Source organism: Prionailurus viverrinus, chromosome D2, assembly GCF_022837055.1.
Source record: "Prionailurus viverrinus isolate Anna chromosome D2, UM_Priviv_1.0, whole genome shotgun sequence".
In the NCBI taxonomy this organism is placed as follows: Eukaryota; Metazoa; Chordata; class Mammalia; order Carnivora; family Felidae; genus Prionailurus; species Prionailurus viverrinus.
The window spans coordinates 1164296-1189904 of NC_062571.1; the positions used below are offsets into that span (position 1 = coordinate 1164296).

At 41.6% G+C, this 25609-nt stretch overlaps 1 long non-coding RNA gene across 1 annotated transcript in view; it reads left to right on the forward strand.

Moving 5' to 3' along the window:
- The window catches only part of LOC125147960 (uncharacterized), a 111809-nt gene extending 86455 nt beyond the window's left edge, over positions 1-25354 (forward strand). The window contains exon 3 of the long non-coding RNA XR_007145359.1: positions 24753-25354. This is a non-coding gene — a long non-coding RNA (uncharacterized LOC125147960). The remainder of the gene's footprint in view (positions 1-24752) is intronic.
- Positions 25355-25609: the final 255 nt, after the last annotated feature.

Below are 25609 nucleotides of genomic sequence, written 5' to 3' on the forward strand. Positions count from 1 at the left end.
CACCTCTCAGATTTTGAGTTTCTGAAATACCGGCTGTCTATTCCAGAAGATATGATAACTTAAGATTTGTTTTAATAAAAAATTATTAACCCAAATATTTGGCATCTAGCTTCTGAAACAAACGAAAATGAACAAAGTTACAAAAGGTAAATTCCTATCAGTCTTTGGATTTTGTGCCTACTTAGTTATATTAAAGGGGGTTAATTAAGTTAAAATGGTTGTGATTTTTAATGTAAAAAAACTTTAATAATTAAAATTAACGATAAAACATCTTGTGTTTTTCCTAGTATAACATTTTCATTTGAGAAACAGTAAAAATTGAGCTCACTACATCACCTAATGATGTTGAAATCATAGCACACAGTGGAACCAGTGTCAGTGAAATTATAAAACTCACGAGAGAACGGGGTGGGGAGGTATATGTCGGTGTGTTAACTGTTTCTTTGTAGCATTGTCCTAAAAATAATATCATTGGGGAGGAAGAAATTCCTGTCTCCTTCAAGTCCTTCCGGCTGGACTAAGAATCAAGTTAACATGAGACAAATTGACAGGGTAAAATCAGATGTAATTTTGTGCAGGGAATCCACAGAGACATGGGAATGTCAAGAATAGGCAAAATGAGGTCTATATGTCGTTCTGAACCACGAAGGGGTACAAGTGTGGACTTCAAAGAGAAGGAATGCAATTCACAGGAAGATGAAAAAGAGTCAATGTTTGGTCAGCAAATGCCTGCTGGGAAACCTGGCAACAATGGCAGAGAGGACCCTGGCCCAACAGTCCTTGTGGGGTTCCTCTGGGTCCACCACACCAAGTTCACGGTGCATCGTTACCGGTGGTCATAGTTCTTTTCCTGGAAGGGCTTCTATATCTAAACTCTTTGTAGGTATTTGAGAGGCAGAAGCAAAGAGCTTTTCTTGAATCTGTTCGGTTTTTATTGCTTTTGAACTCAACGTAATCTCTATGTCCAAGTGGCCCATCTTGGGGCAGCCTGCCCTTGGTCCCAACAATAAAGATTCAAGACCTTGGTACAGCTCATCCGTTCAAGGAAAGCCTTCTATTAAGTAAGGACATAGGAAATATTTACCTTCTGCTTTCAATTGGCACATTTATTTAAATATCATGCAACCCAAAAGACTTCTCCCCATCTGGGGTATAAGTAAAAATGCTGTTGCCTACATACTTATATTTTATTCATAATCACATCGGTGCATCAATCCTCAGATTATCTGAATAAATTGATGCAATATAGTAATAATGCATAGCATACTCACTGAGCAAACAGACATACTAATTAAGAAATTATCTGTGATAGAACTATATCCAATATTTGTAATTCACAGCAGTAGAATCCTGAACCACTAAGTCATTAACTTTTAGTGGGGTCTGTTTTCCCTTTCTGGTCTAAATGGCCACTTGGATGAGAGAGACGTTTTATCCTTTATTGGCCTCTTACTGGCTGTTAGACTTCGTGAAACTCACAGGTTTTAGGAGCTCAAAAATAATTCTCTTGTCCAGTCGCTCATACAATGCTTCTGTATCTACTCTAAGTAGTAGATATTTTGAAAGAATATCTTGAATATTTTCTTTTTTTTAATGTTTACTTATTTATTTTTATTTTTGAGAGAGAGAGAGAAAGCATGAGCAGGGAGGGGCAGAGAGAGAGGGAGACAGAATTCGAAGCAGGCTCCAGGCTCTAAGCTGTCAGCACAGAGCCTGAAGTGGGGCTCGAACCCACAAAGTGCAAGATCATGACCTGAGCCGAGTCGGACGCTTAACCAACTGAGCCACCCAGGCGCCCCTTGAATATTTTCAATGACTAGAAATTCATTGCCTCCAATGTAAACTCATTGTGTTCCAAAATCTCATATTATTATGAATTCTTGCACATTCCCGTATCTCTTTTTTTTCTTTTTTTCTTTTTGTTATGGGAAAATACACATCACATAGAATCTGCCATGTGGCATTTCTCAGTGCACAGTCCAGCATCATAAAATGCACGGGTATCGTTGTACTGCCATCTGCAGAATTCTTTCCGTGTAGCAAACCAGAAACTGTACGCAGAGAACTCCATCTTCCCTGACCCGGGTCCCTGGGAACCAGCATCCACTTCCTGCCCCTGTGACTCTGACTACTTTAGACATTCACATACGTGGAATCATACATACATTTCTCAAGAATGCAAATACTTATTTCTCATAGCACAATGTCCTCAGGGCTCATCCGTGTTGAAGCAGGTGTCAAAACGTCCTTCTTTTTAAAGGCTGAATGTTATTCTATTCTACGTTTATAACACATCTTGCATACCCATTCATCTGTCAACGGATGCTTGGGTTAGCTTCTCCTGTTAATTACTGTGAATAATGCCGTTATGAGCTCTGGTACACAAATATCTCCTGACAGGGAGATCACATTGTGTGTTCAAGCCCTTGTTTACAGTTCTGTTGGGCGTATATTTACAAGTGAGCTTGCTGGCTCATATAATTCTATCATTTTTTAAGAGGACTCAAAAAAATTTTTTTTGAAGAACTGTCATCCTGTTTTCTAATGTGCATGTCACATTGCCACCAACAGTGCACGATGGTTTAAATTTTCCACATCCTTGCGGACACTTATTACTGTTTTTATTTGTAGTAGCCAGTTAATGAGTGTGAGGTGATACCTCACTGAGGTTTTGATTTGCGTTTTCCTAATGATTAGTGACATAGAACATTTTTTCATGTGCTTATTGGACATTTGTATATCTTCTCTGGAGAAATATCTGTTCAAGTTTTATTTTTTTATTTTTATTTTTTTGGTAATCTCTGTGCCTGGCCTGGGACTTGAACTCATACCCCGAGATCAAGAGTCACATGCTCCAGCAACCGAGCAGGCAGGAGCCCTTGTCTATTCAACTTTTTTGCCCTTTTGTGAATCAGAGTTTGGTTGTTGTTAAGTTTTAGGAGTCCTTTCTGTCTCATGCATACCAATCTCTCATCAGATACACAGTTTGCAAATATTTTCTCTCACTTAACAGGTGCTGTTACATGTTGTTGGTGCACATTTTAATTTTTTTAGTTTATTTTTATTTCTTTTTTGATGCACCATTTTTAATTAGCATCAGTTCAACTTTTCTTTTTTTTCTTCTGTTATCTGCGTCTTTGGTGTTATATGCTCTTTTAGACAGCTTGTGATTGGATCATGTTTCCTTTCTACACATTTTGCCAATCTCAGTCTTTTGATTGGTAGTTTAATTCATGTACATATAAAGAAATTACTGATAAGGGGGGGACTTAGTTCTGTCATTTTGTATTTGTTTTCTGTATGTCTTGTAGTTTCTATGTCCCTCATTTCAGTCTCTTTTGTATTTAGCTGATTTTTGTAGTAAAATGTTTTAATTCCTTGCTCCTTTTCTAATGTGCATAGTTTATAACTGTTTTCTGTGTAGTTGCCATGACAGCACGTTTAATATCTGAGTTAGCACAGTCTAATCTGGGTTTATTCGAGCTCCACTTCCAAGGAAGCCTCTGCTTCCTTGCAGCTATGAACCGCCCTTTTCAGTTACTGATTTCGCAAAATTACATTATGCATCCAAAAGCATAAAGTAATAATTTTTAACGCACTAATCTCTTAAATTACATAGAAAACAGTAGACAGAGTTACAAATCTCTGTTACAATAATACTAGTTTTTAGGGGCACCTGGGTGGCTCAGTCGGTTAAGCGGCTGACTTCGGCTCAGGTCATGGTCTGTTTGACTCACAGTTTGTGGGTTCCAGCCCCGCATCGGGCTCTGTGAGGACAGCTCGGAGCCTGGAGCCTGCTTCGGATTCTGTGTCTCCCTCCCTCCCTCTCTGCCCCTCCCCTGCTCGAGCTCTGTCTCTCTCTCTCTCTCAAAACTAAATTTAAAAAAAAAATTAAAAATATTAAAAAGTAGTACTAGCATTTAGGCCAGTCATTTTGAAAACTTGTATTAGTCTCTTAAATCACGTCAAAACAAAAAGTGGAGGTCCAGACCATCATTTTAATACTAGTTTTTTCCCCAAAAGAAGAAACAGAAAAAAATAAAGGGGGAAAGGGAGCACCAGCTCTTTAATGCCCTGGAAGTTGCTTTGGTCAAGGGTAAGGGGCTTGACACAGTGCAGGGGGAAGTGGGCGCATGGGGGGCTGCCCACCCCTGTGCCCACACTGCCATGATAAACAGTGGCGTCAGTGGACAGAGGACACGGACCTCCAGAGTTTGGAAGATGGTGTCCCCATCACCCACTCTGGCTCATGCAGGCTGCGTGCCAGCTGCTCCGGGAACACCCTCTCAGCTCTCTGCCATCGGGCTGGGAAGGGGATGGGTTAAGAAATGGAAGTGACTGAAATTAACTGCAGTTGACAGCCCAAGACTTGCCCTGGGAGTGCACGTCTTCAGTGGACTCTGGAGTTCCAAAGAGCCCCTGTCATCTGCCAGGGTGGGGGGTGCCTCGTGGGGGAGGGACTCAGGTGCTTCCTGCCTCCACCATCTCTCCACATTCCAAGTTCTTTTGAACTAACTTTGAAGTCTGTAAAAAGGCAACCAACGGAATGGGAAAAGATATTTGCAAATGACATATCGGACAAACGGCTAGTATCCAAAATCTATAAAGAGTTCACCAAACTCCACACCCGAAAAACAAATAACCCAGTGAGGAAATGGGCAGAAAACATGAATAGACACTTCTCTAAAGAAGACATCCGGATGGCCAACAGGCACATGAAAAGATGCTCAACGCCACTCCTCATCAGGGAAATACAAATCAAAACCACACTCAGATATCACCTCACACCAGTCAGAATGGCCAAAATGAACAAATCAGGAGACTATAGATGCTGGGGAGGATGTGGAGAAACGGGAACCCTCTTGCACTGTTGGTGGGAATGCAAACTGGTGCAGCCACTGTGGAAAACAGTGTGGAGGTTCCTCAGAAAATTAAAAATAGACCTACCCTATGACTCAGCAATAGCACTGCTAGGAATTTACCCAAGGAATACAGGAGTACTGATGCATAGGGGCACTTGTACCCCAATGTTTATAGCAGCACTCTCAACAATAGCCAAATTATGGAAAGAGCCTAAATGTCCATCAACTGATGAATGGATAAAGAAATTGTGGTTTACATACACAATGGAGTACTACGTGGCAATGAGAAAGAATGAAATATGGCCCTTTGTAGCAACATGGATGGAACTGGAGAGTGTGATGCTAAGTGAAATAAGCCATACAGAGAAAGATAGATGCCATATGGTTTCACTCTTATGTGGATCCTGAGAAACTTAACAGAAACCCATGGGGGAGGGGAAGGGAAAAAAAAAAGGTTAGAGTGGAAGAGAGCCAAAGCCTAAGAGACTCTTAAAAACTGAGAACAAACTGAGGGCTGATGGGGGATGGAACGGAGGAGAGGGTGGGTGATGGGTATTGAGGAGGGCACCTTTTGGGATGAGCACTGGGTGTTGTATGGAAACCAATTTGACAATAAACTTCATATTTTGAAAAAAATAAAAATAAAAAAATAAAAGAGTTGGCTTTCTGGGGCTCCTGGGTGGTTCAGTCGGTTGAGCGCCCTACTTCGGCTCAGGTCATGATCTCACGGTTCGTGGGTTCAAGCCCCATGTCAGGCTCTGTGCTGACAGCACAGAGCCTGGAGCTGCTTTGAATTCTCTGTCTCCCACTCTCTCTGCCCCTCCCCTGCTCACACTCTGTCTCTCTTTCAATAATAAATAAACATTAAAAAATTATTTTTAATAAAAGATTTGGCTTTCTTAAACAATTCATGAAGTAAGCAATGTCCCATCTAACAAATAGAAAGGAGCTCTATCAAGCTATACCAAAGAGAAGTTTTTAAAGCAAAGAGGGGGTGGAAAAAGGGAAATCATTAGCAAAGGGTACATTATTTTAGGCAAGGTCTTCCTCCTAAGAGGAATGGAGGTGGTCTTTCAGTAAATTTCCCACTGCCGGCCAGGAAATTGCACGTTGACAAGTTAAAGTTTACATTCCTGCCCAAGCGGGGGTCGGGGGGAATGAAAGTGCAGTTAGGTTAGATCTTAAGTCTTGGTTTGGGTCCTTAATATAAGTGACTCCATTTTAGGTTTGTGGTTTTCTTTTTGACAATATAGAACATACCAGGTATACAAAGACGAGAGATATATCTCCAGGACATCATTCTTACTATGCCCAGTACGGTAAACAGTATTATTCACATGGACTCACTTCCCATCCATATGAGGCTTGCTTTGGACAATAAAACATGAATGGAACCAGCATATGTCAACTCTGGACCGAAGATTTGAGAGCCAGCACGTGGTTCTATTTCCCATTTCTTTCTGTCATTGTGATCATACTTAGAAATTGTGCCAAATGCCTGGGTCTCACACTAAATATTACATGAAATAGGATTACTGCCAACCTATCATTGACTTTTCATATGCATGAGACATACACCTTTATTATTGTAAATGAAAGAGATTTGAGAGTTCATAGATTGTTACCATATAACCTAGTCTATTCTCATCAATACACCCTCTTCTCCCGTTGGCAACTTCTTACCATTGGGTGATGACTGACATGGGATTTTGCTCTTCTACACCTGCCACAAAAGAAGGAAGTCAAGGGCCCTTATCTGAACTGGCCTGAGAGTTTCAGCTACCAGGTGGAGTTAAGACTGACCTGGAAGTGGGTGATGGGAGTTGAGGAGGGCACCTGTTGGGATGAGCACTGGGTGTTGTATGGAAACCAATTTGACAGTAAATTTCATATTAAAAAAAAAAAAAAGACTGATGTCGAACATGTTGTGTGCTGAACATTATTTCCATGAAATATTACCAGGTAGAATCAACTTAATCATTTGCAAATTAGGAACTGTGGGTATTTCCCTCTAGCTGAAGCAGAGACAAGCTAGGTCAGTTCAGTTTATGAACGTTTAGTCTAGTATGGGAAATCTCTCAACGTGTGGCAGAATTCAGGACAACGAGGTTTGGAATTAAGTATTTTCCTGATAATAAAGTAAATAATGTTGGAAGATAAAATACAATCATTGAGGTAACAAGAGAAGTTACAATTTACAGATGTAAAGCTGAGTGGGTTAAAACCAGCATATTCTGTGGGAGCATTAGGTAGAAGATAATTTAATAAAAAAGAAAAAATGTTGATAGTGTTTATTGAGCATTTAGAATATGCTATCATATGAGAGTTTGACTCTCATATCATTCAGTTCTCTCTGCAAGCGCTGGAATTATATATATATATATTTTTTTAAATTTAATGTTGTAGATGAGTCAAGGCTTAGAAAAGTTATGGAAGTTGTCTGAGTTTACAGTACTGGCAAATGGAAGATTGGGGATATGTGCCCAAGGCTATCTGACTTCAAAGCCAAGGCCTCCTTTATTTACTTGATATATTTACTGTCTCTCTAACGTAGAATAGTAAACTAGTCTGAGAATTAACACATTTCTTAGGGAGGATCAGAGACCCGGATTACTTTATCAAAGCACGCCTTAAGGATAAAAGCTTATTATGGTTAATCTAAGCCTTGCATTTTTAGAAGGTCCTGTTCTGCTACATAAGTGTTTTAGAAAGTGATTCCATCCGCTGTGGCAAAGAGGAAGCCCATCATTAAGTGCTGTATTTCACGAGCTGTCTCACATAATTTGTGTCTATTACGTAATACCACTTTGCATACAGGTATAGATATACGGATGTAGATCGGATAAAACCTTCCCTAATAGGTCACTCCTCCCTGCCAAGTATGCATGTTGCTTAGATGAAACGATGTCAAATGATTCCTTTCCAATTTTGCTATGCTCCATTTCAGGTTATTCTGATATTTAAAGTATATTAACCCCAAGTCATCTGAATAAAAATAATAGAGCATATTCTAATTGCTGTCTGTTTTATTCCCTGCTCCAACTTTAATACTTTGAATAGTGATTGACATACAGGAGAGCCTGACATTAATATTTATCGAACGAATGGACAAGTAAATAAACTGTGATGATCAATTCAGTTTGCGGTGCTCAACCATGGGATTTACTGGCTATCTACACACGTGAAGCATAGCCTTACCCTTATTATAGTTGGTCAGTATATCTCTTTTACCCAGGAAACTGGGCTCGTTCTAGCTCACAATATAATTTTATGTTTTTGACTTAAGTTGGAAAATAAGCAAATGCACGTTCGGTCTGAGTGGAACGTTTCCCAGGAGGCCATCTTCCCAGGGAATGCCACGGGTAATCAGTCCACGACTGGAGTCAGCTGTTTTCAAGGCCAGGCGTAGTGGAGTGGGGAGGTTAAAGGTCTGACCCTGGACCAGCTGTGCTGGCCAGCCAGTTATCCCCATCCACCCTGTCTACATGCGTACTGGAGTAAAACTTAAAAAACCCCAGAAAGATGTGAAGGGACTTTCTTGGGAGATGTACAGAATGCTGGGTGCTGTTGGCACCAAGTACGGGACTCTTGAGGTGGTATCAGCAGGAGGGGGTCCTGTCCTTCCTGCTGGCTTCTTGCCCCAACCACCCAGCGCCCCTCCTGCCTAAGGAGCCCATCAGACGTGAACAGAGGAGCCACTTGGACTTTCCATCCTCGGGAAAGTCCTCCGAGAAAGGAGACGCGTTTCCCACCGTGAAAGAATCACACTCCGGCTCTCTGGGTAAACCCACCTTGTTGACGTGAAAGCTACTTAATACACTGGGGTAGAAAGAAACTCAACCACATAAAAAAGGAAGTTAAAGTAAACAGACTGTTCTGGAGGGAGCATAATGTAAGGCATATGAGAAAGTCAACAAAACAAAAACCTAATTCTTAGCCGTAGGGGAATTTGAGGAGGTAATGTGTGTATAGTAAAGAGTGGTAAGCCGTGAACAAACAACACAAAATAGCTATGAAAAATAAAATATATAATTTTGATTTTTATAAAATTAGGACACAGGTTGAAAGCTAGAGACTAAGGAATTTCCCTAAACACAGACCAAAATAACAAGTGCTTGAAAATATGAACAATCTTCAGTAGCTTAAAATTATACTAAAACATTTCCAGAAAGAAAGAACTGGGGAAAAAAGGAGAGATAAGAAAAGCCAGAGAAATAACCAAGGATGTTTATAAAACTTGCAGAAAATCATACATTTTTATATCCAAAGCCCTATATAAAAATCACATGTGTACCCACTATGATGAAATTTTCAAATACCAAAGATTTTTAAAAAAGCTCAACATCCAGGAAGAAAATTATACTCAAAAGAGATTAGAATTACCCACAGAAGTTACCCAGAATGCAGTGAGAGCAATATCTTCAATATATAATTGAAGGAAAGTTAGTCTTAAACCAAAATTCATATGTATGGAAAAATGACTAATCAAATGTAAAGATAAAACCAAGGTTGTGCAAGGAATCATAAAGCTGACCCTCCTACACACTTTTGAGGGAGTGACCTGAGAACACGACCCAGGAAAGCTCCAGGAAAGAGGAGAAAGAGCCTGGATTTAGGAACTTGTGGTCCTAACCCAGGAGCAGAGCAAAGGTTGCTCAGAAGGTATGTACAGATGACAAGACGGCAGTGTCTGTTGGATCAACAGGGGAGAGAAAAAGGGACTTTTGTGGAAAATGAATAATTAAGACCAGGATAACTGAGGATATGGTAACAAATTTTTGGGGGGGTCAAGAAAAAAAACTTACAAACTTGTGAAAAATTGGAAGTAATGATGTAAATGAAAACGAAAATAAACATGGCATGAATTTGATCAACTAGTGGAATCTATTTGCCTTTAAGCCACAGAGTTTGCTTTCCATTGTCCCTGAGTTCGTGACATTAGACTTGGAGGAAAGGAAGTGCGTAGTCCTCGTGTGTTCACTTCTGTGATGATGGCTATTCATAGGGTCATGTCGGTGTACTTCCTGCTTGCTGGCTTTCAACTTTTAGAATCAATCAGCCAAAAGAAAGTACACACAGTCACGTTTATGAAAAAAATACATGTATCATTTCTGGCAATATCACAAGCAGGATACCGCTGACAAATGAAGGGGTCAAAGTGTGAAGCAGCAATGGCAGGAGAGACGAGAGATACTGTCGCCTTCCTGTAAAATATCAAAGATATAGTGTCTAAAGGTTTTAGCAAAATAAATCAAATTTTAGTTTATTATTCCACTTTACCAATGTTATCAATAGCAGAATGAAAAATATCAATCTCTCTCAGAAACTGAGGTTAGGAAGAAGGTGGTAAAGTGAAATATAACGAGCTGAATCCTCATATTTTGTAACAGGAATCATTTGAGATTGTTGAAAGAACGAAAAGAATAAGCATGTTATTTAGTGTATGAAGAGTAACCAGGGGAAAAGAAACTATGAATAGTTGCCAGCACTCACTTCTGAATGTGGTTATGGGGACAGAAGGATGGGCTGGCAAATGGTAGTTCTCACTTTAAAATCTGCCCAAAACCGCTTGATGTTTGCACTGCCATGGAATGCATTTCTTCGTTTGAAAAATATTTATATCGAGATGACCTTTTGGTATGGAATAGTTTGAGCACATTGACTTTGGATTTCCTACTTGGGAAATAGACAAAGGGCATAAGAAAATTGTGTTTAAGTGTAGAAATGCCAGCAGGAAATAGGATGTTCTTTATAGAAAGAACTCTGACATGTTCATGAAAACCTCACCCGGACTATTACTGACAGGATGATAATTGACAGAATGATCTCACTCTGTACCTTTGGACACGACCAGTAATAAAAGCTGTAAACCAAGAGGACGAAAATTGCTTTTATGTCAGTGGCTTCTAATAGGCATAAAATAGGACTGAAATGGTTGTAACACTCAGGTCAACACTGTGGCGTGTTTAACCACAGAAGCCCACACGCTTGTAGAGCTAGGACATTTCAGTGACCCGGTGCCCTAAACACAGCCTTACCATTTGCTGGAGTCGGTGTCCTTAGACAGGTAATCATCAAGCTGTAAAGAGGAACTCACTCAATGTCTTTGAAAAGTTACTGCAATCTGCAGTTTTATATTTGGGCAAATCGTATTTTTATTAGAATTTGTGGGAGGCAAAAAAAAAGAAAAAAAGAAGAAGAAAAGAAAAAGAAAGCCATGGAAGTGAAATCCCAACTGAAATTGCTTGAAATTGCCTTTCAGTTGGCTGAATACATTTATTATCGATTCTGCCCTTCTATGAGAATGAAAGGTTAATGAAAACAATCACACAGCTTTCGTTTTTAGGTGCAGAATATGTAATGCACAAAAGCCTTGATATGTTTCTCCCTTAAAATATGATAGTGTTTATACATCAACTTTATGTGCTGTTACGGTTGAGACTATGTTATGCCACAATATCTTTGCTTGCAAGGCCTTGACACAAGGCCTTGACACATAATATTTTCTACTTTGCGTTCTAGGTTGCATTATCTAATGTGGAGGACTATTTATTTTGAAGGTTAAAGAAGAAATTTTTTTTTTCCATATGAGCTGGGACAGCTTAGCAGAGGAAGGGATGGAAGCAATTGTTTCTTTTTTCTGTCTTATTGAAGGTAAACAATTAAAACACATACAGACAAACTCTGGTTGGCTGAGATTATAGGAACTCAAATGTTTAAACATGTAGAAGATACAGAGATTCAGTTTAAATACGTGGAAGCCAAAGGGAGGCATGGCCATAGTTTAGGTGTAGAGAAACAGAGCAGCTCATAAAACCTGTACTATGAACAACTTATTCATTTCTCTAGGGCTTGGCCATGTTCAAGAATGAATGTGATTCCTCAAGATCAGAAGATGGGACTTCAAAACTTTGCCTACGTCTTTTCACATCCATTATTTTCCTCCTATGAAAGGTCAAAGGAAGTCTAATAAAAACAAGCTATATACAATTTAAGGATAATTGAGAGCTAGAGTTGAAACACAGGCAATCCTGGGTGCCTGGGTGGCTGCTCAATCGGTTAAGCCTCCGATTTCGGCTCAGGTCATGATCTCACAGTTCATGAGTTCAGCGCCCCATCGGGCTCTGTGCTGACAGCTCGGAGCCTGGAGCCTGCTTCAGATTCTCTGTCTCCCTCTCTCTGTTCCTCCCCAACTCGCACTCTGTCTCTCTCTCTCTCTCTCTGTCAAAAATAAACAAAGAGTTTTAAAATTTTTTTTTAAAAAAGAAAGAAACACAGGCAATCCTTACATGGGGTCAAGAGAGGTAGATATAGTCATGTCTAGCTTGGGAGACCATGGAAAGTTCTGTGGGACATTATGGGGTTGAACAGCACTTGGAGGAACTCTCAGGACTCAGAACAACAATGGGCTGGAATTTCAAAATCTGAGCATGTGGACTCGTTGACAAAGCTAAAACTGGAAAATCCTAAGTGTCTTAAAATGAGCTAGAGCCTCTATAGGGTGCTCCTAAAAACCCTGTAACTTCCAGAATGATGTCGAGACTATTTATAGGATGGTTGGATGTCCAGGAAAAGGGCTGTTTTTCAGAGCAGACCGAGACCAAAGGCCAGTCCACGGGTCTGCTAAATCAGTCACACAGGGGCCATTTAAGAAATAAAAATGCCACAGCCTTCTCCTAATGATGCCAGGTCTGAGATGATACCTGGAAATCTATTCATAAAAACAGCTCTCAGGTGATTGTGGTGCTTAGCCAGGCTCGAGGAACACTTTCTATACAACTCATAAATACAGAAATATCTGTGTTTAATGATTCTAGATGCCAAAGGGCAGGTGGGCAGAGAATGGGGATATGGCCACATGAACTGAAACCATCTTGGCTGAGTGATTTTCATCAGTTAATCATCAATCACTAATTATGGAGACTTTAAGTTTGCAGCACAAGAGGGGCACCTGGGTGGCTCAGTGGGTTAAGCGTTCGACTCTTGATCTTGGCTCAGGTCATGATCTCAGGATTCACGGGTTCAAGCCCCACGCTGGGCTCTGTGCTGACAGCTCAGAGCCTGGAGTCTGCTTCAGATTCTGTGTCTCCCTCTCTCTCTGCCCCTCCCCTGCTTGCTCTGTCTCTCTCTTTCAAATATAAGTGACCGTTTAAAAAATTTTTTTTAAATGCAGCACAGAAAAACACTTCTTCTTAGCTATACATTCTCCATGGCTGGGGTAATCAGGTCCCTGTAGGGATGCCTAGGGGATTTCTCCAGATGAAGCCGGCAGACAGATTGTGTAGTGTGGCAATTCTACTTGCAACCGAAGTAGTCAGAATTGAGCAATTCTGTAGAACGTTCCTAGGTAGGCATTAAAGATCGAGCTCGCAGACTGGTTTCTTCAAATACTCTTGTATTGGCAACAGATGAGCTTTTCAGTGCTGTTATGTAATAGCACACTCACTTGTCTTTGAGTACCTGTGATCACGTGTAGGAGACTCGACTGCAACAGGCAGAAAGCTATGGGAGCCCTGAACCGAGAGAGGCTTGAAGGTGTGAGTCTGCTGCCTTCGGAGACGAGGAAGGGTGTGGACTGGAGGAATACGGCTCTGAGAGCTGCAGACACAAGGAAGTGCCGTCCCTGAGCATCTGGAGGGAGCCCAGCCCTGCCAGCTCCTGGCGTTGGACCAGCGAAGTGGGTTTCAGACTTCGGGTTCCAGAACGACAAAAGAACCCACCTGTGTTGTTTCAGGTCACCTTACTGGCGGTACTTGGTGACTGTACAATATGAAACAAATAAAAGTCCTTGAATATAGTTGACTCTGTGGAGTAAAGGCCAATGTGTTCTTCGTCTCAAGACACGGGTGTTCAGAGGTGCACCGTGACCTGAAATTTAGGCACTTCTCCCTTTTGTGCTGTTCACTTTGTGACCCCAGCTGCTGAAGTTTCCATCGCCTTTGAGCAGCGTAATTTGGTTTATAACTATATTCCACAGAACAACTCAGTCCTGGGATAGGACCTAATCCCTGGGATTAGGTCAGAGTTAGTGACATCTTTGGCAATTAGCAATCAATTGTTCGGCATTTATGGAGCTACAACAGCTACCAGCAGAAGCGTAGAAAACCACTTTCCACACTCAGCCCGGCCATGGAAGCACCCCGCAGCCTTACCCAGTGTCTCCAGTGATGGAAAATCCCCACTTCACTGTCTATTTTATCGTCGCCAGCTCTAATCAGTCATAAAAATCTTCCTACAGACCCACATTTTCCTTCTTACACTTTCCAAAATTTAATCCTGGTTTTTGTCTTATGAAATTCTCCAGAAAACTACTATCTTCTGGGTTTGCTCCACTGAGGATCTGAAGAAAAATTATGTTTGCATTGAATCGTCTCTTCCCTTGGAGACAAATTTCTGGTTCTTCTAACCTCCAGACACACCAGTGTCCCCACAGCTCCGGAGGCAGTGGTGGCTGGGACCTGGGACATGGCTTCTCACCGACTCCACCGCCCGGAGTCAGACCACGACCTGAAGACACGTGTTGTACAACAGGAAGTAACCAGCGTTGGAATAACTTGGGGGGGAAGGAGGGAGGAAATGCCCTCGTTACTATGTCCTCAGAATGAAACCCCTTCGTACAGAAAAAAAACGCAGATTTCTCACTGTGGCAAGGCCTCCCTTACCTTCTTAGCTGACCTTTGTGCCCCTCCCCGCCAACCACTGTGTTGCTGGATTAACCTCATCGGCTGATGGCGTCATGCTCCCTCAAACCAATAGATTTGGGGTCATACTTCTTCCTATGCTGGAAGCAAACTTTTTCCAGCAAAAGATTCTTCTTTCAAAATTCATAAAGGTGATTCCTGCTCCATGATGGGCTTCTCCGACCCTTCTGGGGGAAAAGACCTCTTCTCTTCTCTCTTAGCCTCATGGGTGTACGTGTGAGTCCTTCCATAGACTGGAAACTTCTGTAAGGCAGAGACCATGCTTTTCTTCTTTCTCTAGATACTCCTGAGGCCTGGCACAGGGTGCATGTTCTACAAATAGTTGTTCAAGAAATGGTCTCCATCACTGACCAGTATATTAGAACTGCAGCCACATTTCCTCTGGTGATGATTTTCACTTACCCCGACTATAGGAATCAATACAAGGAGGGTAAGTCTCACTTATGACTTATGTCTTCAGGTAATTGAAAGTGCCAGATCCACGCTATTTGGACCATGTTGGACTATGTGACAAGGGGCTTCATCTGCTCTGACTGAGACGATCAGGTTTCTTCATTTTAATGCAGTACCCTCTTGGTATCAGAAACTTCCCGTTTGTTTTCTCCCTCATTCCCTCAGTGATCTGACCCGGTCCCCTGACTTGTTTCTGACTTTCCTCTCCATCTTCACATCTGCCAGATGTTGCCATCTCTGTGTGGCTCCAGCTGTCTCCTGATACTGCCCCACGATGTGCCTGCTTCATTCACGCGCATGTTTACTGCAAGGTCCCCAATACGAGACACACACGTGGCAGCATGCGTGACAAATGTGTGCCATGAGCAAGGTCAGAGCAGAAAGACGGCTCAAGAAAGACACGATTAGTCTGAACGATCAGGACAAAGGTGCCACTGACATCAGGTGCACAGGAAGACTCCGAATACACAAGAAACGTTGGAGTGAGACGCACTGGCACGTCAAGGAGCAGCAAGAGAGGAGCCACAAGAACCAGAAGGGCATAAATGCCGGAAGGTTGATGCAGTTGGATCTGGTTTCACATGACGAAAGTGGAGAATCTATAGAGTTAAGTCTCTGATGCTCCGTTCATTGGATACGAACCAGGAGCGTCACTCTGTAGCTGATAAACAATGCAGACACTTGGATCTCACCCTGGACTGAAATCCCAGCTGATATCTTAACAAGGCCCCTCGATGATTTGCATGTGAGCAGCTGGACTGAGATATTTGTCACAGGTGAATTCTAGTCAGTGAAACTTCCTAGACAGAGCATCTCACCGTGAAGACCTTGGAAGGCTTCTCAAGGACCTTTGTCCGGCAATCCTTCTCCCTCAGAAGTGTGCTTCTGGGAGGAAGGGACAAGAGGAAGGGGGAGAAAACCCCATACCCGTGATCCTGTACTCGGTCACGGGTATCGGGACGTGTGCTGGGAACACAGGGGTTGACGGCACAGACACTGCAGCCAGTCGGGTGAGATCTTCTACTAGTAACCTGGGGACAGCGTGGGCAGAGTCGTGAGGGGAGAAGGGGATGCGTCGGGAGGGCACGGCGGTGCCCAGGCGAGCTCCCAGCCAGCAGGGACGATCTCTGTTCCCGGCGCTTCTGCTCCGTCTGCCACGTGGAAATTCTATTTTAGGTTCATCTTTATTGCATCAGCTCATTGCCTGCCCCCACCCTCTTACCTTCAGCGTCTGACTTCCTCCTCCACTGAGCACGCTCCCATGACCTCGGCCGCCTTTGCAATCCCTTCATGTTGTCCCAATGGCTGCTACTTTCCTCCCACCCTAGAGGCAAAGGTAACCGACCTCCTTCCTCTCCAGGGCCGGCCTCCTGCCTGAGCCTCTTCCACAGCCCCGTTAGCCCTCCCCATCCCATTGGGAGCACACGTTGATTCCTCTGTGCTTGCTTCTTCCCAGGCTTTCCCTTGTGCAGAGGCCGGTCCCACCTGAAGATACTCTGACCGCATCTTACACCACCCCCTTCCCCCTGGCAGCCTGGCCCCTGCACCACTCCTTGCCCCTGGGGGAGACTCCTCTCGCATGACCTCCCAGCAACCACAGAAAGTGGCTCATCTCTAGTCAACATCAGTGACGTCCTTTCAGAAAATCACTTACGATTGGTTTCACCTCCCACCTCCCATCTCCTTCTCTTCTGACTCTTCTTCCTCCTTTCCTCTCTTCTGCAACCATCTCCTGCAATTCTTCAAACTTTTTATCTCAAAACTAGCAACCACTTCCTGGGCTTTGATAAGCTCTTCACACTAAACACATCTTATTTTATTAAAAACACCTCCCCCCTTGAAAACTTCTGTTCGCTTTTTCAAAACCATCACTATCCCAGGGAAACCAATGTTTCAGTATAACCATTTGATCAATCCCATTGACTATTCCCCTAAACTATTTCCTGCAGCCATCCATTTCCCCCCATCTGGCTAATAGCAAATGGTGGATCCCTGCCAGTCAAGTGATAGACAAATGGGGGAGGCTGCACGAATCCCAAGCCTTCCCCCCAGGGCACCCGTGTGGACTGAAACCACAGTCCATCCTCAGGTAAGAGCCACTTGCAGGGAGGGAAGGGGGGCACTGCCACCATCATCATCGCACGTCGTGGTAGATGAAACCATGAGTTTCACATGAAATATACACGGTTTTAAATCCTGGCTCCCCGCCCCCCATGCTTCTCAAATGTGTGTGGTTGAGAGAAAGTTTTTAATCTTTCTTCGTCTTGTTTTCTCATCTGGAAATTGGGAACTCTAACGATCCTTAGCTCCTGCATGTTATTGTCGCACAGCATGCTTTAACAAATGGTAGCTATGATGATTACTCCTTTCCTTATTTTATTGTTTTCAGTGATCGAGTATTCAAATTATATGTTATATTTACATATTTAGCCTTTATTTTAATTCCTACCCTCATCCGGGTTAGAAGAATAGGGCTTTTGGGGGGCGCCTGGGTGGCGCAGTTGGTTAAGCGACCGACTTCAGCCAGGTCACGATCTCGCGGTCCGGGAGTTCGAGCCCCGCGTCAGGCTCTGGGCTGATGGCTCAGCCTGGAGCCTGTTTCCGATTCTGTGTCTCCCTCTCTCTCTGCCCCTCCCCCGTTCATGCTCTGTCTCTCTCTGTCCCAAAAATAAATAAACGTTGAAAAAAAAAAAAAAAAGAAGAATAGGGCTTTTGCTGCCTTGTTTGTGTGTGTGTAGAGTATGGTGTTCTATCTCGGGTTTATTTTCTGACCCGATACAACGTCCAAGAGCACCAGCTGACACTCCCTAGTGCGTCTTCTCAGACACCTGTCTGTGTTTCCGGGCATGCTGGGAGAACATCCCCTCCTAAATCAGTCAGTGCTCCCACACTCAGGTATGAAAGCTCTGTGTACGACTTCCACCGGTAGGTAAGACCTTGAACTGGGTCAAGACCTTGAACTGTGACTTCTACATCATCATGAAAGCCCGTTTACACTCGTAAAGTAGACAGCGTGCGGTGCAAGGGCGAGCTGATTTTCCTGAAGGCAGACAATTGATGAATAAAAAATGCTCTTTGCAGAGCTAATAATTTTTTGATTTCTTTTTTTTATGTTTATTTATTTATTTTGACAGTGACAGAGACAGAGCGAGTGGGGGAGGGGCAGAGAGAGAAGGAGAGAGAGTCCCAAGCAGGCTCTGCACTGCCAGCACGGAGCCCGATGCATGGCTCGAGCTCACAAATCATGAGATTATGACCCGAGCAGAAACCAAGAGTAGATGCTTAAGTGACGGAACCCCCCACGTGCCCCAGATTAACAATTTTTTAACTTACAAACACCTATAGTCCTATAAACACTCGATGTCAAGCAGGTGACTGAGACACTTTTTCACATTTCTAAAACTACCTAAAGCATTGCATAAGGAAACTGGGTTCTAGAATCATCTGGGCTCATGTGTCGATGTGTACTGTATGTAGCTTACTATCCAACCGTATTTTGAACACAGCTTTTAAACTCTTAGCAAAAGGGTATGTCGTTGTACTTAGTTATTTTTTAGACTAGTAATGATCTTAAATTATTCTTTAAATTATGATACACAGAATAGAAGCAACATAAAAATAACTGATTTATCCTAGATACAAAACTGTGACCAAACATTAATTTATTTCAGAGTATCAGCATTCATCCTAGATAGTATAAAATATTACTAATAACTGGCCATCTTTAAATAAAGTGACAAGAAACTATATTAAGAAGGGCATTACTCTTCTTTTTAAGCATATAAGATATACCGTTAAGATTTAAAAAGGCAAGAAATCAGTAACTTCAGTGAATTTGATAATCTTATTTTGTTTATTTTGGGGAAAATCATTTAAAGTAGATGTACGATTTCATGTATTTTTAAAACTATAATTAGGTGGTTAGATATTGAAATATTTATGGAATCTATGCTGAGTATTTATTGTTGTCTGTGAAGATAAACAACATGCAAACTCTACCCTCAAGGAAACTTTAATCTATTGATATCAGACACATACTGTCATAAATTTAATAACGTAAGAGTTAAATGGTCATGTCTGAGGGGTACCTGGGTGGCTCAGTCGGTTAAGCGTCTGACTTCGGCTTGGGATGATTTCACGGTTCATGGGTTCAAGCCCCGCATCGGGCTCTGTGCTGACCACTCAGTCTGGAGCCTGCTTCGGATTCTGTGTCTCCCTTTCTCTCTGCCCCTCCCTTGCTCAGGCTCTGTCTCTCTCTGTCTCTCAAAAATAAATAAATGTAAAAAAATTTTTTAAATGATAATATTTGGTAATAACTCTATGCATGCCTGCATAATGAAAAATAAATGCCTAAGTGAAGAAGAAAACCAATAGTATTAGCTTCATGATTTCAGAGACAGAGTTTGGGCCCTTCCCTTGGCACATGGCCCATGTGGGGAGTGAAATGATATAAAATGTTGGATAAATGAATAAATATCAAATTGCAGAATAACATCTGGAATGCATTTTTCCACATAAACAAAAACAAAAATATTTTTAATGATACAAAGTCAGGTATAACCAAGAAGATTTTCCTGTGTAAATATAAAATGAGGAGGGTTTTTTTTCCAGTTTCTATGTTCAAAGAAATTTGATCCATCCCTAAATAAACCATAAATAAAATGACATATTATTAAGGAGCACTCAGCTTGTGAAAATCTTAGGTGAGGCTGTGAAGATGTGAGTGAGGAAAACAAATACAACCCTATGAACTTGCCATTCTACGAAGGAAGCCAACTGGACACATATTTTGAGCAATATTTGATTTTGTAGAGGAAAATAAGTGACTTATGTTCATGGAGGATGGGTGTAGACAGCTTTGTGTGAGGAGAATCGGGGAAGCTTCCCTGAGGTTGAGTAAGAACCAGCAAGGAAAAGCAGACAGCATGGAGACGGAATACCGCAAGCGAAAGGCCAGAGACTAGAGAGCAAGAACGTCCCGATGAACTAATGGCGTTAGAAAGATAATCAATACTTAAAACATTCTTGTGGACATGCTGAAAGGGAAATATGTATATCCCTAAGTAAAGCAAAATGTGAGAGATTTGCCCCTAGCTTACTTAAAAATGTGTTTAAGAGAGCTTAAATGGGAAGATCCTTTATTACTGAGTGGATGAAAACCCATGCTATAGGCTGTATGCTTGGCCTGTTTTTCTCAGGTGATCGGCTCAGCCAAGCATTTACTCAACCACCACAATAAGGCAGACCCAGCGCCTGGTAAGATGCTCAGACACACACAACCATATATTATATGATTTTATTTATATGAACTGTCCGGAGTAAGCAGATCCATAGAGACAGAGAGATTATGGCTACCAGTGGTTGAGGCATTGAGGAATAGGAAGTGAGTACTCATTAGTACATGATTTCTTTCACTTGGCATGTTTCCCAGGTTTATCCATGTCGTGGCGTGTATCACATATTGTATGTGTGTAGCATGGCGCAAGTGTAGTATTCCGCTTTTTAGCAATTGCGATAATGCTGCCATGAGCATTGGTGCACAAGTTTTTGTGTAGACCTATGCCTTCAGTTCTCTTGAGTATATACGTAGGAGTAGAATCACTGGGTTATACAGTGAGTGTTTAACTTTTTGAAGAACTACAAAACTGTTTTCCAAAGGGGAATGCACCGTTTGGCATTCCCACCAGCCACATGATGAGGGTTTCGATTTCTCCACATCCTCACCCGCTTTGTCCCCATCTTTTACGATGACGATAGCCGTCCAAGCGGTTGTGAAGTGGCATCTCACTGTAGCTATGATTTGCATCTCTTCAAGTTCCAAGGATCAGCATCTTCTTGTGTGCATATTGGTTGTTAGCATATCCGATACTTTGCTCATTTTTTAATTGAGTTACTTGTCTTGTTAATTGTTGAGTTGTAAGACGTCTTTACACACACTCCAAACTCAAGTTCCTTCCCAGATACACGATTTGCAACGATTTCCTCCCATACTTTGGATTGTCATTTCGCGTTCTTGAACATGTCCTTTGAACCACAAGTGTTTTCGGTTTTGATGGAGTCCAGTGTGTCTAGCTTTTCATTTGCTGAATGCACTTTCTCTATCATACCCAAGAAATTATTTCATAATCTAATGTTATGAAGATTTACCTACATGCCTGCTTCTGAGAGTTGTAGTTTTAGCTTTTACATTTAGGTCTTAGATCCAGTGAAGTTAATTTTTGCATTTGTTGTGGGGGAGGAAACCAACATGATTGTTTTTCATGTGGATTCTCAGTTTCCAGGGCCATTTGTTGTAAAAAAAAAAAAAAAAAAAAAAAAATTTCAGCCTTGAATTTTCTGGTCAATCTTGAAAAAAGTAAGTTAGGAATGGATTTATTTCTGGAATCTCAATTCTATTCTATCGATGAATATGTCTTTCATTAATGAGTACTACCCAGTACTGGGTAGTACTAGGTTATTAAATCGGGCATTACGAGTCCTTTAACGTTGTCATTCTTTTCAAGATTGTTTTGACTATACTAGGTCCCTTGTCTTTCCCTACAAATGTTGAGACCAGCTTGCCTAGTTCTGCAAAAAATGCATTGGAGATTCATTCATCATATTTTGTACTTTAGTTGACAGTTTTTGTGTTAGCTTGTCTTATTTTTCTCCTTGTGAGTTGGGACCTTGAGAGAAGTAAGTGGCCCACATTGACGTGATTCTCCCATGATCCCAGCATAATGCCTGGTACATAGAGCAATTATTCAATAAATTGCTTTTGAGTTGAGTTTAACAAAGTGGGATAATTTGACAGTTGGGGCAATGAATAGAGATTTATTACTATATCAGTTTATACTGCTATCATTTAAGAAGCTAATGGAACTGAGCTACTGCTCTGAATATTTTAGCACATTTACTTCAATTCACTTTCAGCATTATTCAGCATTATTTAGAAACTTAAGGGCCTTCCCACCGCCACTGCGAATTTTGTTTCTGCAGAACAGAAGCCCAAGTAGGTGAGGTGGCTACCCAAGGACAACGGTTTAATAGTCATAGGACTGAGCCTAGAATTCAGCATTTTTACTGCACAAACCTCTCTAACTGAAGGTTACAGTTTTATAACATGAGGAATGATATTCCCCTTGGAGCAAATTGAATCTAAATTTGTTAAATTGCCTTTGCAGCAGACTTTCTTTGCCTCTTTTCAGAAAAGTAACAGGACACAGTTGAATAATTATCACATACAGTAATTACTGACCCCCACCCCCAGCAGTCACCGCTCCTTTCTATCCTGGGAGGAAGGAGTGTGTCACAGGAGGAGTTCTGCTTGGTAATTCATTTGCATTTCCATAGTTCTGGTGCAGCAAAGATTTTTTTCTTTTCTTTTCTTTTCTTTTTTTCTTTGCAATCAATCATTTGAAAAAGTTAACTTTGGATTTCAGAGATTGTAATTTATTATCATTAAATTATTAATAAATACCCAGGGTCTAATTCTCACCTCTGCTAATGAACAAATATATAAGTTTTGCACTATTGAACATGTATTTGCAAAGTACATCTCCAGCTGGAGGCTCTGATTTAAATAATTGCTTTACATTTTACCGAATCCAAAGATTAATCTAATGGAATGAGCTCACTAATATGAAGCTCAAAATACTGGCTCAGCATCTTGAGTGCTTTCTTTTTTTTCCAAAGGATAGTTATGTAGTGCAGAACTGAAAAATGATATTAAGGGGGATATTACAGCCCTGAGGTCTTTCTTCTTTCATAAAAGAAGCATATGATTTTTATAATCCTAGAGTGTTAGCTTCCAATCTCTAAACATACACACACTTTATTTTTAAAATGAAAAATTAAGATTTTAAGTATATTAGCTTATTAGAATGAACACGAAGTTTGTTTACACCAAGAAAAACCCTGAAAATGAATTTAACTTAAAACAATTCTATACAAAGTGTTGGCTAGACTCTTAGAGTTTTTCTACACGTGGTAGCTGCCATATGATAAATTGTATTGACTTCCGCTTGATTGAACATTAATTCCAGGGCTGTGACTAGACAGAGTGTTTGAAGAGCTGAGGCATACAATTTAGTAACTCTCTGCATGGTCCAAGATTTCTCACCAGAAAAATAGCCTGTGAAGTTATAGAAGAAAACAAGTCACTTGGTCCTTTTATCTCTATTTCAAGTATGTTAGGCCCAAATGGATATGGCAGGGTGCCCCAGAAAGAACCTGGTGTCTCCGGTTAGTGGGTCTGAAGGTCAGTTATCTCGGCCTCTGTCTGCCACTGGCTGCGTAGTCACAGAACATCTCTGGTTCTGGGATTTTCAGAGCAGGTGATCTAGTGACTGTGATTTCTTTTTTTTTTTTTTAATAATTTCTTTTTTTTTTAACGTTTATTTATTATTGAGAGACAGAGAGACACAGAGCCTGAGCAGGGGAGAAGCAGAGAGAGGGGGAGACACAGAATCCAAAGCAGGCTCCAGGCTCTGAGCTGTCAGCACAGAGCCCGATGCGGGGCTCGAACTCACAAACCACGAGATCATGACCTGAGCCGAAATCGGTTGCTTAACCAACTGAGCCACCCAGGCGCCCCATGGCTATGATTTCTAATTACATTATTAGAACATTAAAATTAACCTTGTCCCATTAATTTCTTGTGTATAACCTTAGAAAAATTACTGAAATGGTAAGACTCAGTTTCTTCCTTTGTTAAATGTGGATGATAAAGTGGCTTGTGTATGAGAGTTGGTTTGGGATTCCGGCCCCAATCTGGCACTTACCAGTCTACGGACAAGTTGCATAGCGGGCGTATGCTCCAAATTCTTCCCCTGCAAAAGACGGTAACAAAAGTACTTACCTTTCAGAGTTGCTGTCGAGATTAAGTGAACCAGTGTGCATAAAACATCCCTAAGTCTACATTAAATGTGGATAAATGTGACCTATCATTACCTATGAGACAATAAAACAGCTAATAGATATAGGGCATCTAGCTTAGTGACTGGTTCATAATAAATGCATAATAAATATTCACTGTCTCTATTATCAGCTTTTCTGTATTGATTATCTGAGGTATTCTTGATAGTATTAAAGAAAAACAAAATATTCTATTTGAATAAAAAGTACTTTTTTAACAAATAAAATTCTAAAAGATGGTGATTGAATTAAAATTCCACATTAAGGGCATATTGATGTGGAAATAAGGTTTAATGTCGACATAAAACCTTGATAAAATTAGATTTTGTTTTCTCCTGTTCAACAATAATACAATTAAGTTCTATGATTATTTTTAGATGTTGTTAATTCCCAACCCTTTGTTTTCTAGTGTTTTATTTAGAAAAATTGTGCCAATATTTTCTATTTTCCTGTTCGGACAGCCTATCCCAAAACTGATTTTTTTGTGGAAAGAAAATCTTCAGTATTATATTCTATATTATTTTTTATAATTTTTGAAATCTTTGCTATCTTAACTCTTATATCCTATCCCCTATTTAATTTTCTTTCTTACCTAAAAGGAAGTGTTAAAATTAGAACGTTAATCACACCTATGACCATACCTGATTGTTTAAGACGGAAAGACACGTACGATGTTTTAAAGTGGTGCCAATATGATGAGAACAAAAGTATCCTCTGAAGGTAACTTCATACTTAGTGACAGACGTATCTTTGGAGCTGACCCAAGAGACAGTCCTTTGCAGTTAAAGGTCTTTCCTCTTCCGGTTCTAAATCCAGATATCTTTCTCTGTCCGTCTTTCAGGAAAACTTCATACAATTGTCGTCCTTATGATGCAGATGGAACAGGGCATAATCCACAAAGTCTCCGGTGAGCCAGGGCACAGCCGGTGCAACAGCAGAAAGAAGGGCAGACGCGGTCACACTCCGTTCTGCCCAGCGTGGGCCATGGCCAATGCTGCCTGGTGGTGCCGTGAGCCCAAGAACGAGGTCAGCTGCACTGCGGACGGGACTTTCTCAGGGAAGGAAGCACTGCGTCGGTCTGCATTAGCCGCTAAGGCTGTAGATCAGCGTGCGGAGAAGCACGGATACAAATTATACTTCGTTATCATCCAAAGCAGTCCAGGCCGTGGACCAAAGGGTAAAGCTTTCATCGCCCTTTGCTTTGTTCCTGGGTTCTGGTCAGTTGAGGTCCAACCGGAGACTCGTGACTTAACGTGAGCAGGACTAAGCGAGCCAGCAAGAGACAGTGGAGCCCCTGGGGGTGTCCATGGCCCCGAGTCAGGTGCAGGGACCCCTAGGGTAGGTGAGAACTGGGGCTGGAGAAGACGGGCCACATCGATCGGGCCGGTGGCTGTGGGCTCAGGAGGGACGCCGCTGTCACCAGCAAGCCAGCAGCCATGGGGAAGGGAGGTGAGTGTCCTTAATGTTCTCTACTACACTCCGGGGATGTTTGGGGGATCATAGGTCTTCAACTGGATCTGTTGTTTGTCAACAACAGAGAGTGTACCATGTTCCTCGGTCTGTGCTTTTTAATGATGTACATGGAAGACGAAACAAATACTAGTTCAGCACCATAGTAAGTGCAGCCAACACTACCAGTCAGTTATCCCCAGGTTCATTCTCCCATTTCCCTGCTAAAAATAGAAACACCCTGTTTTA